Source organism: Peromyscus californicus, unplaced genomic scaffold, assembly GCF_007827085.1.
Source record: "Peromyscus californicus insignis strain IS unplaced genomic scaffold, ASM782708v3 Scaffold_1__1_contigs__length_55948999, whole genome shotgun sequence".
NCBI lineage: Eukaryota > Metazoa > Chordata > Mammalia > Rodentia > Cricetidae > Peromyscus > Peromyscus californicus.
In genome coordinates, this window is record NW_026294492.1 from 13,076,277 (window position 1) to 13,092,821 (window position 16,545).

A 16,545-nucleotide genomic window follows, 5' to 3' on the forward strand; every position below is an offset into this window, starting at 1 on the left:
TGCATTTGGTGACCTTAGATGTTCCTTAGTTAATGACAAGTGAAGTCCAATACCCATCTCAGTCTTCACATGAACTTCTCAGTCTGTGTCTTTTTCTTATGGGATTCAGGGGATACCCGAAAGTCCCACTGTGATGTCATCTCAAAGTCCTTATTCAGTAAGTCCTTTTTTGCCTTTTCAAGTTAAGGTAGATATATGTTTGGAGAGTCATTTTGATGACTCTCAGAATAATGGTTTTATAACCAGAGAATGGAAATAGAACAATCTCAACCGGAAGATGAAGTGTGGACTTGTTTATTGAACAAATCCTTGCACAGTCCTCACTCTATCCTTTATCTCAAACTCCAACTTAGACCCTAGCAAACCAAACAAAAGAAGCTGTTTCAGCCTCACTCCAAGGTTCTTGGAATCTACTGAGACAGAAAGACATGGTGATTAATCAGAATCTTTGTTTCAGGGTGGTGAATACTAACTAGGCATGCAGCATTCATTTTAAGAGTGAGGTGACCCAGGTATAGTTTAAGGAACTCAGTGCAGTGCTAAAGAGGGTACTGGGCCACCAATTCTTTGGTCCAAAAACTATTCCTAAAAAACATTATAATTGCAGAAAAAGAAGAGAGATTGATTTAATAAAAACAACCGCTCTTATCACCATTAGCATAAAATAAAAATAGGTCTGAAGTTGCAAAATAATCACTAATGACTGAAGCTGATGAGATAAATAACTCATAAAACATTTCCAAGCTGTGCCCTGAAATCATCCTCAACAGTACATCATTAGACACATGTTCAAATTCTACCCATTCTTAAAAGAGCATGGCCAGGTTCATGTCTTAGAAAGCTTTTACAAACCACCTGAACCTATAGGGATGCTCCATTCATGCAACCACCCAAAGAGCATACAGGCATTTATCATTCATCCCTGGGAATATATCTGGTCCTTGTGTAAGGACCACTTTTCAGTTCTTCAGCAAGTTCTATGGGCTCTACTGTCAATCATATCTAGATTGTCTTTATCTTACTCTTCTAACCTGGTCTGTGCATCAGGGTTTCTTGTTTGAACAGTTGTAATACACTTCTCAAGAATTTTGAGAACTTCGTCAGTTTTTCAGTTTTGTCAGTTCCCTACAGAACAGTGTTCTGTGACAAAACTTTTCCTAGGGAGACCCAGCACACATGTATTCACCCCAGATAAGGAGCCCACAGCACAAAGTATGAAAACCACAAAAATCCAACTTTGTGGCCCAGTGAGTTTTATTGGTTTAATTACAGGAATATAGATGAAGGGCTACTTACAGGAGCAGAGGTGACTCAAAGACAGTTACATCATCAAAGCGCACCCTAGCACAGGTGACAACTCACAAAAGCTAGGAACCTGGAGCACACTGTAGGCAGCTCAACAGGTTGAAGAGTATTCTAAGTGACTCAGTTGGTCTAAACCTCTTCCCAGCAGCTGCAACAGTTTCTGCTTCTTTCAAGCAGCTGGTATGTTCTCAAGAGTCTTCTGTGTAGCTTGGCTTGGCTGAGATGGATTCTCAACTTTCATTGCTTACTCTGACAGGGAGGGGCCTAGTGAATCTTTTCAGCTTCAGGGACTTCCTGAAACTGTTTTGTTTTTGAAGCTCTTTTACATTCTTGCTTAAAGAGCTTCTTCCCAGCAGAATGGAATGTTTCTATCTGCAGGGGAACTGTTAAACAACAAACAGACTTTTTGAAAACATCAACTATGTTACTTCTTTGCTTAAAATTTATAATTGTCACTGTACCTGAAATAAAACCCCAACTCATTTCCCCTACCTAACAGTGTTCACACAATCCCTATCCTACATTCTTTTCTAAAATCACCTTTCTTCTCTATCTTTGTAGGATGTTAACTTCAGCCATAGGAACTTGTTTTCTGCTTTCTGAAGGAATAAATGTGTTCTAGCCCCATGTCTTATGTCTCTACCTGGAAATACTCCTCATTTACCTTTGTGTTTAGTAAATTTATTCTTTGGCAATTTCACACAAGTAAATAATGAATTCTGATTATACCCACTTTCACCCTTTCTTACCTCCTTCCTGACCCAGGTGCCATTATCTTTAGTTGTTAGTCACTGGTAAGCCTACTCTGCTCCAGTAGACAGTTCTACAGTCATGCTCCCATAGAAAGCATCAGGTAAACCCAGCAGTTCCCATTCAGTTGGAGCCCAAGAGTTTTTAGACTGAGAGGTCCGTTGATCAATTCCATTCCCTCTTACCCTCAGTCATGCTATCCTCTTTAATTTTCTTTACTGCTTTTTAACAAATAATATCATCTCTATTTGTTGTTTATTGTCTATCTCTTCACTCCAGAGTATAAATTTTATGAGAACTGGAACTTTGTATTTTCACCATTTTGTACCAATATCTACATTAGTATGAAGCCTACAGTAGATGTTTGACAAGTTTGAATAGCAACAGGGCCATCACTCATTCTTTACTATCTAAACACATTAATCATGTCTCTTAAAGTCACAAGCCCTTTGAGAGATGATGTTATTGCTCTCCACATTCAGCATACCTTTCAATGCATATAGTTGCCCCCAATAAATACATATTTAGCTTTTTCTTGGAAATGGAAATCAAACTGAGGAGCAGTGTTCTTGGATCTCTGCTGAATACTATCTTATGTTTTAGAGATTTGATCCTTGGTCCACATTGCTATGCTGTTTATTTGATGAGAATTAGGAAGGTTTTGTAGTTGGCTTCCATTTCCCCTAAACGTCTATTGGAACATCTAAGAAACCCAGGATGAATATGTCTCTCTGATTTCTTGGCTCCATATCCACTTCTAAGCCCATTATACACTACAGGGAACTCTATCCCACAATAGCTTCCAAGATCTTATCTACAGAAGAAAAGGAAGCAAACGAAGATTAAAATGTTACAGCATGTGGGACTATCATGTGGAAGAACACATTCCCCCAAAGACACTTAGTTGGAACTCCTGAGCCTTGACCTTCTGGACACACTTGCCAACTTTCTTTAATGGCCATCATCCTTGCATTTATGGCTGTCCTGGTTCTGTTAGTTATAGCCAGAGGAAGTCCTCAGCATATCTCTTTTTATTGTTAGTGCATCCTGAAACCAACAAGACTTGTGAAACAAATACCTCCGGAGTTTGCGTCTGGGTACCCCAGGTCAGACAGTCTCTGCTCTCCATATGAAGTAACAGTATCTGTGTGTCCTCTGTTGTCAAGTTGACCCTCATTAATCATGGCTTTGGTTGTCTTAGACATTCCATAACTAATCTATCCTCCCCCTGACCCACCCCAGAGCAACAAGCTACATAGACCCCCAAATAAGTTATTTATTCCTGAACTGACTCAGTCTGGCATCATATAGCCTTCTGTAACCTCCTGTGTATGAAAGGGAAAAATGAATGACTTGGGAAACTTCAAAGTGTTGTTTTACTTTCCATATAGTCATTAAGTTTAAATGTTCCCAAACTAATAGTCCAAGACATTGTAAAGAGGTAACAAGTTCAAAGGAATATGAAACATAAAGCAGAACCCCAGAGTCATTTGAAAGTATTTTCTCTCAATGTGTGCAAGCTTTCAAGGCTGCTAGGCAAAAGGAGCCTGGACCGGCATTTTGGCGAGTGCTGAAAAGAATTTTCTCCAAGTGTGCGGAGTGTGTAAGCCAGTTGCCAGGCCAACCTTTCTGAGAGCAGAGGCATGTCCTTGGAGGGTGTGCCTTTCCAGGGAATGCAGTGCTGGGCTGCCTCATGGTTCTCCCTTATAGACCAATTTGTCTCTTTCTTTCAATCTCTTTCTTCTTTGGATCTGGGTACTCACTTCAGGAGGGTTAGACTATCATTTTAAAGCATGGGATGTGTAGGGGAAATGGATTAAGATGTATAAACTGACAACCTCAGTTCCTGCTATAAAAATCTTTAGTCACTGAGTCAAATGTGTGGGAAGAGGGTCGGAGGCATTCATGGTTTTTGATACAACAGAACCGAACGCTTCATTTTCTTTCTTTCTTTCTTTTTTTCAGCAAAGATGTCTCATCTTTTGAGAAATCCAGCAAAGCATCACATTTCCTATGATGAAACTCGCCTAGGAAGCAGCCTGAGGGTAAGAGAACTTTCTGCCTCTGCTCAGGCCTTCACCTTCCCAGTTTCCTATCACAGTTGACACCCGTGCACTCTATCCATACACTCAGGGCAGGGGCTGAGTCCCCAAGAGCTGTACGTGTGACTTTAACCTGAACAGAGCTGCAGTGGCATTCAGGCCTGCTTAGACTATTGTCTTCTGTGTACACACAGTATGTCACAACTCGTTTTGATGTAATCCTAATCACACAAACCCAGCTGTTTTGTTTTATTTCCTTTCACTGCATTATGCCAGAGGCACTTACCACCTTGCTCTGTAGTTTTCCTAAGCTATTTTAATGACTTCAGTTTCCATGGAATGCCTATCCTAGGCCTACTTAACTGTTTACCTCTTCGTGGATGTTTCCATTGTCCCCACAATTTTCACTATTGGTACTCAGCAATAAGTATGTTTGAACATGATACTACTCTTTTGAGGTCATGCCACTTGGATGGAACTTGTATTAAGATTGTCAGGTTGAAACATGCAGATACATGTATAGTTCCTACAGAAGGCACCATTAATATTTGGGATAGCTATTGATCACTGTTCCTGTTTTAATAGCAACAAATAGAATCAAATAGAACATGCCTCTGATATCACATAAACCCTAGACATGTAAGAGACATATCTACTACATTATCAACTTCAATGTTTATTTAGATTTAACAATCTCTTGTGGTTATTCATGTAGGTTATTTCACTTTATTTTTAACCAAAATTAATGGTAAAATGATCATCATTTTCACAGGTATTACTGTAAAATGATGATACATGCTGGAGATAATTTTGTAAATAGAATTTCTAGATTAAACTCTAACTGTATTTCTAGGATTCTTGGTGAAAACTCACAGATTCCCCTCTAGAAATGATGTCATGTATAAGCATAACAGTTGCCTGTTTCCTAGGCAACAAGACATACCATCATTTCAATAATAATCTCTGGATGTTGGATGGACAATCATAACACTGCATTTCTGTCATTTGTGAATTTATTGATCCACTTTCATATATTTATGTTTTATTTTGTGTGTGTATACATGATATTTGTGTATAGTGTTTGTGTGTGTGTGTGTGTGTGTGTGTGTGTGTGTGTGTGTGTGTGTGTATGTGTGTGTGTGTTTCAAAGGCATACACATGCCTCTGTAAATATGTGGAAATCAGAGGGAAACATTAGAAGTTAGTTTTCATCTCGTGACTCATTTGAGACAGGGTCTCTGTGTTGCTTGCTACAGTGAACCCCAGAATAGCTGGACAGTGGGATTCTCCTGTCTCTGTCTCCCATTTTGCTTAAGGAGCAATGGAATTACAGATGTGTACAACTGTGCCCAGCTTTGCTTAGGCTATGGGGATTCAGACACAGGTCCTCATCCTTGTATGGCAAGTGCTGGACCCGCTGAGCCATCTCCTAAGCCTGTCTATGTCTACTTTTACTATGTACATTTTGAGTTTATATCCATGCCCTGTTATCTATTTTTTTCACCATTTACTCCCCCCCCATTAGACTTCTAAATTCTACCAAGGAGAGCCAAGTTCAGGTTGTCATGAACACTTATGACCTGTATTTTGTGGGTATCGAGGCTTCCTAATCTTAGTCATCCTCACAGTCGGTGGGACTGAGCCATGGAAACAATTTGCAGTTCCCGTCTTGATCCGCCTCGTTGCATTGAGACACTTGAGAACGAGGATGCAGAAAGGTGTTGAACTTACCCAGGGAGGCACTGATCACCCATGTATGGAGTGTGAGGAGATGGCACCTCAGTGTGAATTTGTGCTAGACCATACATAGGCAAAAGGGAGACTAGGCGTGCAATATGGACAAGAAGAAAAGATATGTTTGGAAGTGTCCAGAAGGTGGCGCCATTGTGACACGTTCCTGAGAGCTCCTCCCAGGAATTGAAGTCCACAGGTACCATAAGCTCCGAGTATGAAAGCACACCTATTCTAATGGATTCCCACAGATTAGGTGGGAGAGTCTTCTTTAAAGCTGAAGGAAGTGCTAGCTCTCTTCTAGGATAGAATATGAAAGCATCCATGCAGTTACAAGTTTGCATACATATGCGTTTTTGTATATATTATCTGTTTTTACCCAGAGTCTGTTTTATCATGTGTGGCTATCCCTAGTGCATTTGGATGGCAAGTTTATTCCTACCCTCACTGGATTCCTTCTCAGTTCTTGATTTGATAGTGCCCGGTAACAAGACGTGAGGTGTCTTTACTCTGCTTTTGTGCCTTTGTACACAGGGCTATTCTGCTGATACCAAAAAGTGCTTCTAGCTAGTTATTATTGGCTTAGTTAACAAAGCCTGGATTAGGACCTTTCATGTCTTCACCACTGAAAAGAACCACAAAGGATCAGAGCATAAACTGAAGAACACAGTAAATTCTGTTTTGTTTCTTCATTATTGTTGCCAGGGGCAAAGCGACAAGTTCAAATTGATGAGCTATTTTCTTCCGCTAAGAACTTCCTATGAGTTAATGATGATGGGTGGTTACCTCCAAGTGTCTTGAGACACAGGAGAAGAGTCAGTAATTTCTTCATTATTCTAAAAGGCATTGACAGTGTCTACCATCTAGTATCATTTGATTCCTTTCTTTTCAGCTTCTTCATCGACATGGAAATAAAGACTCCGGGCAATGTTTTTCCTCTATTTCCAGTGTTGTCAGCCACATACTCGGGATAACAGTCAGGCACAAGGCACATGTTTGTAGTTGGGAATCTGGCTGCAAGGAGTCAGACACACTGATGGTCAAGATGTTCTGGTTCAGAAGTTAGAAAATAAATAATTCCTGAGAGGAAGGATTCCTCGGCCCTGGGCAGCTGATACGGCAATAAAATAAATAGGCAGTAAAGCACACTTCCTGTTTTGAGAGTTCACATTTCACATTGGCAAAGCGCATCTCTTAAATGCAGTCTCATGCTTCCATAAATAAACCTGGCACCTTTTAAAACACTTTCCCATCTGCTTCAGGATGAGGAGAGCATTATTGAATACACCTTGGGGAGCCTCAGCAATGGGAAGACTACCTGTGAGGAGCATACCATTGCCTTGGCCTTGGCCCAGAAACCCCATCACCGGACAGCTGGAGTTTCATGTGCTTTAACTGGACCCCGTGGAGATCTGCAACCCCTGCTCTTCACTTGAAGTCCTTGTGTGCATTTTTGCACCAGGCAGAAAGGGTCTCAGGTGTTGTCAGGATTGGGCACCTCTGTGGGCTTCTTTGCTCTCATAGCTGGGCAGTTCACATTCAGCTCCTGTGACTGTGCTCCAATATATCAATTCAGCTTCCTAAGAGGAAGAGTTTCAAAAAGCCATTAGCCTCCTGTGTTGGAGCCCAGAGGAAAAGGTCTGGTGTTTCCAGAAGTTTTCCCAGGCTCACAGAATTCAACTCTGCTCCCCTGGTCAGTGGTGGGAAGCAGGGATTCAGTGTCATGGGGCAACGATTTAGGTCCTACTGGTCTCATAAACAGTGATCTTAGACAGGTAAGGAAGTAAGTATATTCTAAGTGAGTTGTAAGAGAAAGCAAAATAGGAACTAAAAAACTTAACTGACTTGGAGCTTGGAACCAACGAAGCTAACCCACATTAATTATTATTAGCTTCTTCTCACTCTCGAGTCAACACCTAAGATAATCAACTTACAAAAAGAAAATGACTATTTTGGTTCATGGTTTTAGAGGATTCAGTTTATGATCAGTTTGCCTCTTATTTTGGAAAAGGCAGTGTATCACGATAGTGGCCAAGACAAACTACTCACCTCGTACCTGGAAAGCCAGAGACAGAGAGAAACAAGGGACAAAAATCCTATAATGCCCTTCAAGGGTGCATCCCCACTTGACAGAAACCTCCCACTAGCCTTCACTTTCCATTTGACTCCACCCCTTAAGACACTACTACATCAAAACACTTAAAACACAAACCATAGAAAACTATTTCTATTATTGTACTTTCCCAGGCAATCTTGATGAGTTCATTGGGGGCAGAAACTGCTTGGTTGGAGGACTAAGGAAAGGACAGTTAGCATTCAATATATACATTTAGTATTAGACATTAGTTACTCTCCTACATTTTATTTATTTATATATTGTGCATGAGTGCATCTACACATGTGAGGAGGTCAGGGGACCCCGGGGATTGAACTCAGGTCTTCAGGATTGGCAGCAAGTACCTTTTCTAGTCAGACCCTCAGCTTGAAAAATGTTTTCTAGTTACGTGTGTATTATTACTTTAATATTACAATGTTTACAATATTAACATACATTGATTATATACAATAGTGCATTCCGTCTTGATATTTCCATGTGTATACAGTGTACTTTCACCACCTCCCCATCCCTTGTCTTCTTTGCCCCCTCCCATTGGCCCCTTTCCTCTTCCCAATTATTTCCCTTTACTTTCTTGTAAGATTTTTAAAATATCTAAATTCTACATATGAGAGAAAACAAGATTTGTCGTTATGAATTTAACTATCTTGTGTAATAAGATCTCTAATGTGATCAATAGTTCTTCTGCAAATTAGATAGTTTCATTCTTTTTTATGACGGATTAATAATACCCATTGTGTATAATAAGCCACACTTTGGGCATTCACCTATCAGCAGGCACCAAGGCTGTTGAATAACTTGGCCGTGGTGACGAGTGCTACAATAAGCATGTATGTTTGGGCATGCATGCTGATTTTGTTTCTTTGCATATACAGTCAGGAGTTCCCCGACAAGTTCACATTCTGGTTCTCTTTTTGGCTTTCTTGAGGCTTTGCCAGACTGATTTCCATAGCGAACTCATTTATGTTTTAGTCAAGAAAGCTCAAGTACTTTGCCACACAGACATCCTTACCAGCTTCTATGGCTCTGTTTCCCTGATGATAGATATCTGACAGGGGTGGAATAGAGCCTCACAGTAGCACTTCAGACTTCTTGAGTCTGCCCAGCTCCTGGCTCTGACAGACCTGGGCTGCTCTCAGCCTTGGTCAGAGATGCTTCTTCCTCCTGCAGTGCCAGCGGTCAATGGAGGAGAGATGCGGGACTGGTCACTGTGCTGAGAATCAGAGACTGAGTGCTGAGCCCTAAACAAAACCCCATCCCTAGAAGGCTCAGGGGTGGGAGAGGGGGACGAAAGTGTATCCTAGCCAAAAGGCAGGGAGAAATGCTGTGAGATGCTGCTTTCTAGATGGAACACGGCTGTTGCACTTATTAACTCCCAGCAGTCAACATCTTGATCTTAAGGTCCCACTTCCTATGAGGAACTATTGGCAGTTGGTAGTTGCTGGGAAAAAGAGAATCATTCTTTATTGATGTTATAGCTCTAATGGGTTTCCCATGCTCTACTCAATGGCCTCAGCCATACACACAAGGGAAGCACTAACTTGTTGCACACATACACATGCACACACACACATACACACACACGAACACACACACACATGCACACACACATGTGCTCACACACACACACACACACACAGAGACATGAAAATAATGGAAGAATTTGAAGCAGTGAAATGAGGTAAACGTGATGAAATTTTATTGTACACATGTATAGAGTTTTCAAAAACAAAAAGAATAAATAATTTGCATCTTCCTGACAGCTAAGGATGTTGAACATTTTTTTCTACACATTTAGCAGCGACTTATAGTTGTTGTTGCTGTTGTGTGTGTGTTAAAGTGGTTAACTCATTTGCCCATTTGTAAGTTAGATTATTTGTTCTTTGGGTATTTGCATTCATTTTTCTATTCTGAATATCAATTCCTTGCAAGTCAACAGCCTGCAAAGATTTTATCATATTCTGTAGATTATCTGTTTACTCTGGTAATTTTTTCCAATTGTGCAGCAGGTTTATAATGTCACGCCATCCTCATAATCAATTTTTTGCTAACATTTTTGGAGACACTAGCGTTCTCTACAGTTATTACTGCAGCTGTTAATTCGACTCCGGTGTTTATCTGCTTTGCTTATATATCATTTAAATTGAACTTTGTGATAAAACACGGGGAAAAGAACTTAAAGAAGGAGGACCTATTTTGACTTACAATTCTGGATCAGTTGGTAGGTGCATGAAGTGACAGATGGCACTGGGTAAATTTCTCCCTTTAAGTCATTTTTATTCAGTTCAGGGCCCCAGCCCATGGCATGATGCCATCATATTCATCATATTCATAAATGTCTCTAGGAACACCCTTGAAGATGCATCCAGATGTACAACTACAGCTGATTCTAGACCCAGTCAAGTTGACAATGAAAAGCCATCATTCATTGCGTCTAGGAGTCTGAGCCCATATAGTAGATTGCTGTAGGATTAAACAGCCTATGTGATGCCATTGCTGACATTCAGTATTGGTTTTCCATTTTATGAATCATTGGTATCATGGTTTCTGAGGAGGAATTTTCACTCTTTAAAAACTTGTGAAACGTATTCATTTTTTATAGGCCCTGGATTACCCTTTATTTCCCTTTAATTTGTTTCTGGAACAGACCCCAAGCATTGCTGTCTTGCACTTCTACTGTGTCCTTTGTTTGGTTTTTACCTGAGATATTTTCTGAGCATAAGAAATCCCCTTGCTTTACTGTTATCTCCTTTAGACTGTTATTTCAATCTTCAAGTCATCTTGGCAACTTTATTATCTCTTCATGTTGCTGAGTCTCCTGATTTACAGTCACACTCCACGAGATGCCTTTTCTCATCCCCTGCCTCAGTGGCTAATTCCAACCCTCCTGCAATACTTGTTCTGAGAGACCAAATCATCTCTACTTACTTAGGCTGCTCCAAGACCTTGGTGATAAAGTCTGGTACCATGCCAGTCACATTCTGAATGTTTGGTCCACCTATTTTAGCATCCCCCAGATGTTCATGCTGCCAGATGTGAGATGTGAGATGGATGGGAAGTGTGAGCCTCCCCTAAACTGTTCTTTCTCTCTTAGGATTAGAGTCTGGGCAAGTTTAGGCGTCAGAGGCGTCCCTCAGGCTGTTGGATCGAAAGCACATATTAGGGCAGCAGCACATGTCCCTTCTTAGATCAAATCCTGTCCACTAGCCTCTAAGATTCAGGCACCATCAGCCCCTTTGATCCAGGAACTGCATCAAGTCATTTTGACCCTTTGAGGAAGATATGCAACCTGAGCCGACTAGAGCCAGATGACATTTTTATTACCACAGCATAAAGCAATATTAAATGATTTCATGAATTGTAGCCAGAACATCTGTTATTAGATGTTGGAAATCTGATGTATTCAATTCTAGCAAACTGGCCCTCAGCCCTCTCTAAAATAACATTTCATTGTTGGGGCAAGGAGTTCTTCTGGAGCATTCCATTCTTCCCACATGTCACATGGCTGCTCCTCTTCTCTATGATGATTTCCATCAAGGACAAGGACTTCCCTGGACACAGGGATGGCATACCCTGTATGTGTCTGTTCCTAGGAGTAGTTCAGAAGCCCCAGGGCCACATAGAAAGGCAGTCTGTCTGTAATGGGTAGGGAGCAAGACATACAGAATTCAAGTTTTATCTCCAAGGACTACAGATCAGCTGTATCCAAATGTTTAGGACAGTACCTCCAGCTGACACTTCTACAACCTCCCATGTCATATACTATTCTAATCATTGCGTAATGTGGTGGTGGTGGTGGGAAATTCTCAAAGTCCTTCATTCACTGCAGGCAAGAGGACATTTCTTTGAGACAGATAGACCAATGTTCCTAAGAGCCTCCACATTTATTTGCAGGAATCAAAGTGATAACTTAAACCATAGATTTGTGCTAGTGGGATGTCAGGACTCAGCCTTCTTGGGAGCGGGGGTTGTTGATTGACAGCTGAGCAAGCAGAAAGCATGAAAGGACAAAACCTTTTGGAAAATGGAGGCTCTCAAAGAAGTAAGCCATCCCATATTTTATTCCTCAATAGGCCTTTCCTTCACTACTCACTTATTCACTAGTTACTTTATTTTTCAGAGATTACCTATGCTCGTTCCACACATTGGGAGATGGGTAATAAAAACATAAAGAGGAGACTATCCATCAGCCCCAGAAGTTGACAGTCTGATAAGGAAAGTAAGGCCCTGGCGTGAGCTACAAAGCACAGCTTTGTCAGTTCTGGGAGTTACAGATAGTGCTCGGTGGAACGTAAAGGGGGAAAGACATGAAACGTCTACTGGAAGTTTCCAGAAAGAGATTAATGAAGGACATGAGATTCGCGCTGGGCCTCAGGAAGGACAGGGTGTTGGAAGAAGAGAAATGCAGGGCTGATTGTAGTGGGAAGTGGTAACTGGAAACAAGCCATCCCTTTAGGACAGCATGAGGTGGGGCTGAGTGTTTGGCAGATCATTGGTGTCCCTGAAGTCCCTGGAGAATTATCACAGAAGATAAAGACTTCTATTGACCAGAGGATTCTGAGTCTGCACACAACCTTCATTTAGGAAGATTAATCTGGGATCAGTACTCTAAGTAGAGGGGGAGGAGACACCTGCAAAATGCAGACGAATGATGAGAAAGGCCACATTGGTCTGTAGAAGAGGGTACACGGCAGGAGGCTTGCAACAGAGAAATGTGCAGGGTTCCACAAGTTCTGTGTCATGAGAGGTGGATGGCTCCGGGAATCTGAGGGTCTCTGGACTGAACTTCATTTTGGCTTGATTTCAGATCTACCTATGGTTTGTTGCAGTTTCTCCAGGCCTCCCTTTCCTTCTCCTGGAAAAGGACCCCATGGATCACTGAAAGTTTGGTGGGAGTTGAGGGTCCAGGAAGCCCTCCTAGGCTATGTGAGGGCCAGGGGAGTGAATATACACAAGAACTTAATAAAATTCAAGATCTCTCGGAAGCTCCTTGTGGTTAAAGAAGCCACCTGGATGTGTGGCAGCAGCAGAAGGCTGTGGTCAGGTGAACCTCAGGGTCTTGAGCTGTGATGAATCTGAAGGTGGGACCCGCATAGCTGGAAACCGAAGAGAAGGAAGAAAAGACGTGTTATCATCCAGAGATGGGTCAAAGGCCAACTATACCTTAAACGACAGAAGCACAAAAAGAGATTTCAGAATGTAGGGGTTGAGACCTTCTTCTGTCTCTAAGTTTCCAGGGAGCTAAAATCAAAATCAAAATCAAACAAACAAAATCCACCGTGGGACTGACAAAATTGGTCCTGTTCAAAATTAAGGATTCTAACAGTAATAACTAAGATGAAGAGAAAATGGCAACCAAAGGCACATGTGTGGTAATCATAGAATGACGTAGAATTGACTTCCAAATAGACTAAGTACAAGTGTAATAAATAGCTAACCAAAGCATAGGCCAAAAATGTGAAGGAGGCATTCATAAATAGAAATATGAATCATCAATGCAAAAAAAAATCTGATTAAATTCTGGCCAATGAAATTTGAATGAAACAAGGTTATTGTCAGCTGCTTAGATTGGCAATTCAGTCAAAAAGACTGGATAATATTTTTATGAAGGGGTAAGAAAGAGTTTACTCAAATTTACTATAGGACTAGGGAGAAACTAGAAAATATAACATGCTTTCTGGCTTTAAATTTGCTGTTAGATTTTCATAGAGAAATGCGATGTGCAATCTGAGATATCAAATTTTCTTTGTGGAATTTACCGAAGGCAAATATACAAAGATAAATATACAAAAGTGGAAATATAAATAAATAGAGGTTTACTGTATTATTGGTTAAAGCATAAAAACTAAAACAATAAAATATACAGCATGTAAATAAGTTGTGTTATGCCTTGTTTTTAGCTATTAAAATTAGTAACATAGAAATTTCTGGAAATGTAAAGCTTTCAGTAACATATTTTTGACATAAAATGAGTAGTATCCAATTTGTTTATTAAATATTCATATTTAGAAAACACATATATTGCTATACAAAAAAAGAAAGAAAGCCTGAAACTACACCAATTAAAATATTGCCTGCTTTTTTCTAGATCAGATTCCTGATGAATTTTTTCCACATTGTTTCAATTTAAAAATAAAGTCTTTAATTGATTTTTGCCGAAGCAATCCAATTTTCAAGTGAATATACTATACCATCAATGTAAAACGAGAAGAAGCTGAAGAGGCCAGAGAAATGGGGAAGTAGAGAGGGAATCCTGTTAAAATGTATCCGCGAGTGACCTCGTCGCGCAACAGTAGTGCGCCTGACTTTACCAAACGTCCCCATGGGATGCTGATTTACGGAGCTGATGGAGTGATGACATAGGTCAGCGCCACTGAAAGAAGACTCTGCTGTCGACAGACTTGCAGGGAAGGTGCAATCTGCAGCAAGCAGGGCCACATTTGGAAGCATCAGGCTCAGGGAGCCAAAAGAAGGAAGCGTGCCTGGAGCTTGTACTGTGTTTTTGCGGTAAAGGAAGGCCGGGCAAGACAAGATCTTGGAATGGACTAATTTGAATTAGGTAGCAAGAGCTGAGATCTGGGGATAATTTCTGCTTGTCCGGAACCTGGCTACCGACTAACGTAGGGCAGAGGTAATGTGGCCCATTGTGTGGCAGGTAAGGAATCATGAGGGTTGTACACTTCATTGGTTGGTTTGTGGAGAAAGGCATACTCCCTGTAACTTGTTCTTTGTCTAACAGAGTCACTCACCTGGGATGGATAGGCAGGCTCCCTCTGACCATTTTGGCTCCCCAAAAGATAAAAATAAATCATGAAAAAATAAGAGTGACAGATGGGCCGGGGGTTGGGTATAAAGTGCTTGCTGCCAAAGTGTGCACTCTGCAAGAATCCTCTTGCACACACACATACATGCCAAGTTGGTCTGCCTGTCATCCCAGTTCTTAGATGGCGGAGACAGGGGAGATCTAAGGCAGGTTGGCTAGCCAGTCAATTCGTATTAGTGAGCTATGGGTTCAAACTAAACTCCGTCTCAATGAATAAGGTGGAGAGCCACCTATGAAGATTCCTGTTGTCAGCCGTGGGCCTCTGCCTTCACACACAGGCAAGTACACTTCACACAGGTGTGCCCACACAATATAAAAAACGCATACGTATGTGCTAGAGCTAATTCCCTCCACTGGCTTCAATCTTGCAAGTGTGGCTTAAGTTGTTCCTGGAAAGTAGTTTCAACAGAGTTTGGCAAAAAAAAAAAAAAAAAAAAAAAAAAGGTGTGAAAAGAATGTAAACAGTTCTAAGTAGCAATTGTCTTGATGTAAGTAAGTGGACAGGCAACAAGGGCCCATTTGAGGCTGGATGCAGTCACATGTTCATCTCAGGGCTATGCTCGAATGCTTACTAATAATGACATAGATTCAGAAATTGGTCTACTTTTCTTAAAATTCAAATCCTTGAATAGATCAATGTCTGCACCCAAGGCTGGTGTCCTGGTAAATCTGCTGGGGTGCTCCTGAGAACACTGCCATAAGTCCCGTTAATCATTGTCTCATTCAGAACACTTCCCATCATTCTGTGTTGCCTTTGACTCATGCAAGAAGTTTCTCTCTTCTCTTCTTTAGTCACACCACTGCCCACAGACCCTTTCACCCCTACAAATTCACGTCAAGAAACAAAGAATGATGCTACTTCCAAAGGCCTGCTGTGGTGTGAAAAAGAAGCAAAGAAAAATTGTGTTCTATCTTTCTCCAATATCTGACATCCTGCACATTTTCCACAAGTCTGTTCTCTTGGTTTATATTCTTCTTTGACATTTTTTTGAAACTGGATCTTATGATGTTCACCCCAGAACAGCCTTGAACCCATGATCTCCTTGCTTTATGTCCTGGGTTCTGGGATTATAGGCATGTGCCCTATGCTTGTCTTGCGTTTTTCCCTTTAATGAAATTAGCAATCTCTGTAAACAGCCCCTATATTAGACTCAGGCAAGTCGATTTGTACATGAATTAATTCTTCCATTCTGTATTTTAATACAGTTTAATCATGTACAATGCACTATGCAAGATGTCCTGATAGATGTCTCTCTATTTATTTGTGTTTGGTTTAGTAACTAGTGTCTTCAAGTGCTTGAGTGAGGGCAGATGAAGGAAAGAGGCATGAAACACCTCCCACATGTCAACTGATTCCACATGACAAAGCCTGGCTGTGTGAAGCAATAAATGTGTCCTGTTGACATCGGACTGAACAGTGCCAACAGGGACATCATCAGAGGAATAACAAGCCAACGTGGCGATTTCTCTGGTCCCGACTTTCTGACTTGCAACTGTTCATTTTTTTTGCTCCTGATATGGAGGCTATTTACAGAATAGTCCAAGGAGATAGCCCATGGTGCTGGCCCGACTCGCCTTTGGAAATAATTGTTTTGTTTTGTTTTCTCCTAAGGGAGTCAGAAAGATTGTGAGTTTAAAAATACATTATACATTTGATCTCGCTTGTGCAAGACTCACTCCTTTCATGGAGTCTCCAAGTTGGTGCTGATAGAAAGGAAGTTGTCCACAGGGAGGATGAAGAAAGAACCCCCTTCCCCACTATGGGTACGTTGTCTCCT

At 41.1% G+C, this 16,545-nt stretch overlaps 1 long non-coding RNA gene across 2 annotated transcripts; it reads left to right on the plus strand.

The window, feature by feature from the left end:
* The first annotated feature begins 3,730 nt into the window (after window positions 1-3,730).
* LOC128115165 (uncharacterized) lies at window positions 3,731-15,168 on the plus strand. Of its 2 annotated transcripts, none has more exons than XR_008220026.1 (3): window positions 3,731-3,810; window positions 4,021-4,100; window positions 14,033-15,168. It is a non-coding gene; the product is annotated as an uncharacterized LOC128115165 (long non-coding RNA). The 2 variants fall into 2 exon arrangements; XR_008220025.1 differs by lacking the exon at window positions 14,033-15,168 and adding an exon at window positions 6,721-8,401.
* Window positions 15,169-16,545: the final 1,377 nt, after the last annotated feature.